Below are 4017 nucleotides of genomic sequence, written 5' to 3' on the forward strand. Positions count from 1 at the left end.
ACATTACATATATCTAAAATAATATAAAAAGTATAAAGTAAACAATAAAAGTATTCCGTACTCAATTGGAGAAAAAATTGCAAAGAATAAAAATACATATAAAACATGAATAACAAAATGATAAATGTATAGAACATAACAAATAAATGTGTACATGAAAAATAAAATAATTATTTAGAGTAAAATAACAAAGAATAGAAAATAAGAAAATAAATAGCGTATGCTATGAAAAATATAGAAAGTAATAAATAAATAAATAAATAACAAAATTAATAAAATATAGACAAAAGACAAATTGAAAAATAATAAAATAAAACGTCGATAGAGAAAAATAAATAGAAACATGACACAATACTACGTGAACAAAAGGAGGGAAAAAAACAAAAAGGAAAACAAATGTAAGAAATAAAAAACACAAATTAACGCAACAGCCTACCAGGCGTTAAAAAAAAAAGACGAAGAAAAAAGCAGACAACTACCAGCCTATCAAGAAAACAGAAAAAACACTTCTACATGACGTTACTATGTCTGTGGAGCTGTAGCTGTGATCCGTGGGCTAACTGTACTCCGTGGACCGTGGGCCGCTAATCTCCGTGATTGGGTGGGAAACGTAGTTGGGCTTGGGCGGAAAACGTCGGCTGGCTGTTCTCGTCTGCATGTATGTTTGGATCGGAAGATTTTCGAAAATCAAATCTGGCACTCACAATGCAAGACTCTATCACATAGTCCAAAACACTTAATTACACATTATTTATAGTATTTTGCTGATGTGGCAGCATATTTATTGAAGAAAGAGGTAGAAAAAATAAGACTTCAAGTCTTATTTAGACTCCAAGTCCACATTGTTCGAGGTAATAAATAACTTTAGACACTATGAATGAGTCTGCATTGTGAGTGCCCTTAGGCCACTTCTAATATAGAAACCATCGTGGTTTCTATAGATATTAATTATAGTGTCACTTAAGCATTTTGTTAATATGGTAGGAGAATTATTGAAGAGAAAGAGCAAAAATCATAGAAACTAGATCTAAGTTAGAAACCATGTCCACACAAAATTCAAGACATGAAGTGATATGATTGGTTAAGAATAGAGAGAGAATGAATATGATTGGATAAAAAAATATTGTATAGAAACTATCTATTGAGACCATAGTTTCTATATATAGTGTCTATAAAAATTAATACGTATAGAAACTATATGTAGTTTCTAACATTGAGAGCGCCCTTATCCTTGTTACACGAGAAGAATTTCACACTATAGGATTTTTTTTTTTTTTTTGCGATCAACTATATAGGAAATGTAGGTTGATATGACTCGCGAACATAGAAAAATCAATCAGTTGCAACGTACTCCCCACGACCACGGCTTAGCAGTCCCTTGATCATGTTACGAGCGAAGAACCTATTGGCAGCCTCGGTGAAGTGGATCCCATCCCAGGAGACAAACTTGGACGGGTCGGCGCACGTCGTCGACGCCGGCGTGCCACAGAACGCGATGAAGTTGAAGTTGTTAGGGCCAGCACCGCCCGCGCAGCACGTGGCCAGTGGCCTGTCGCCGAAACCGTACAGGGCCGGGGACGCCATGGCCTTGACCACGGGGCGGTACATGTCGGCGTAGAGGAGGGTCAGGGACCTGCCGTAGTTGCTCCGGAGCTCCCTGAGCATCATCCTCAGCATGTGGTTGTGGTGCTCGGCGAGTGCGTTGATGAACCGCGTGATGCAGCCAGCTTCTGCGGCTCGCAGCCGATTTGGTAGCATCCCTGAAACTGAAACCACCACCGTCCTCGCCCCGGCAGCGATCATGGTCTGCGCGCAGCAGGTTTATTAACAGATGAGGGGAGCAGTTTTGTGGACTCAGATGCTTACGGTCAGGGCTGAACGGATGGTGTCGATGATGTGTGGCACCAGGCTAACCGCGACATCGACGGAGTTGTTGCTTAGGGCGACGAAGTAGTCATTGACACCGATCTCGCCGACGTAGAACACCGACTTTCCATGATCTTACGCTGATCTGTTACACGAGTTTTCGCTTAGATCGACGATCGATCCACTGACTGTGACTGATCAGCTGAAGGATAGTCTATATATGGGCTTTAGTTAGTTTGCACAAGAAACAAATACTAATTAGGAGTATAGCTAGTTTTTACCGTAGTCTGATGCGTCGATTATCTGCAGAACGTTCTGAAGGCGAACAAGCGTTGCCGCCATCGGTGCCCGCGTCGGTGGGGGTCACCGTGGCGCCGAGGAGGATGAGGAGAAGCGGCACGGCCGGAAGAAGATGTGAGAACGGCGCCATGAGAAGGTGAAGCGCGCACTACTGCAGGCTGATTCTTTGCCGAGTGTCTAAAGCACTCGGCAAAGGTGAAACTGCACTCGGCAAAGCCTTTGCCGAGTGCAACACTCGACAAAGAATTACGGCGAAGATGTTAACGGTAAAGCCGGCTTTACCGAGTGCCAAAATGCGGGCTCTTGGCAAAGAAATTACCGAGTGCCTTGGTGACGCTCGGTAAAAATTTAATGCCATCTACCGGGCAGGTCACGCCGTTTTTTCTTTGCCGAGTGCATCACTCGGCAAAAAGTTTTATTTTTTAAAATTAAAAACTTTCTTTGCCGAGTGCAACACTCGGCAAAGACTTATTTTAATATTTTTTTCAGTATTTTCTTTGCCGAGTGCCCTATCTCAGCACTCAGCAAAGACATATTTTAATATTATTTCGGTATTATAATATTAAAACATGTCTTTGCCGAGTGCCATGACCACTCGGCAAAGCCAACTCTGAAAATTCTTTTTTTTTGTTTTACCCCATCTAGACAACAATGCATATATATATATATATATATATATATATATATATATATATATATATATATATATATATATACCAGAAACCACGATTCAACACCAAACACAAGCGGCTCACAGTCCATGTCCACAAGTTCACAAGTTCAATACATAAAAAAGAATCCGCAAGCGGCTCACGGCGACTGTGAGGGATGGGACGCCCCAACGTGCGATCCCGGAGACGGTTCGGGTGGGGACGGACCGACTTGCGATGCGGGTGTGTGGGTTTGCTTTGAACATCATCTATTAATTACTCTCTCCATCCCAAATTGTAAGTCATTCCAAAAATCTTGGAGAGTCAAAGCATTTTCACGTTTAACCTAAATTATAGAGAGAAATACTAAGATTTGTAACGTAATATGAAAATATAATTAAGAAAAAAATCTAATAATACTTAGTTAGTATCATAATAATTATTATCTTATAATATAAATTTGATCAAACTTAGAAAAGTTTGACTTTTTAAGATTCTTGGAATGACATTTGGAATGAAGGGAGTATAGCGGCATCGTGTTTGGCGAGATTGTCATGGCGGACATGATCATTTGACCATGAGAGACGTGCTGCCTGAATGAAGCTCAAGGAATTTTTTTTTTGGGATTTCCGCGTTTGTTCACATGCATGCGCTATTTAATTTGTTGCATGAGCTATGCATCCAAAAAAAATTTACGAGAAAAGTTACTCTGTTAGTTAAGTTGAGCATCTCTGCATCCAGTGTGTCAGAAACCAGAAGTGATCCCATTCCTGCGCCATACTATAGTGTTCAATTACTGATTCAGTTCAAGTAGTACACAATTCAAACAAAGCTGTATACAGGCATACAGCTTGCCGGCAAACATTCGATGTGATGGATGATAAAAAAAATTAACAGAAATTAAATTAACAGAAATTATCACATCGAATGTTTAGATATATGCATGGAGTATTAAATATATAATATTTATAAAACTAAAAGCACAACTAGAGGATATTTTGCGAGACAAATCTTTTGAGCCTATTTAGTTTATGATTGGACACTGATTATCAAATAAAACGAAAATGCTACAGTGTCTGCTAAATTTTAACACCCAAAACCAAACACCCCTAAGCTAGAGGGCTGGGGGCAAACAGGAGCCCCGTTCTAGCATAGCATATGGAGACATATACAAGTAGTAATTAGGTATTACTAGAATTTA

The 4017-nt window shown here is 39.7% G+C and overlaps 1 pseudogene; it reads right to left on the reverse strand.

Annotated features, from left to right (window-relative positions):
* Positions 1333 to 2208, reverse strand: LOC8062782 (annotated as a pseudogene).

This window comes from Sorghum bicolor, chromosome 1 (assembly GCF_000003195.3).
Source record: "Sorghum bicolor cultivar BTx623 chromosome 1, Sorghum_bicolor_NCBIv3, whole genome shotgun sequence".
Lineage (NCBI taxonomy): Eukaryota > Viridiplantae > Streptophyta > Magnoliopsida > Poales > Poaceae > Sorghum > Sorghum bicolor.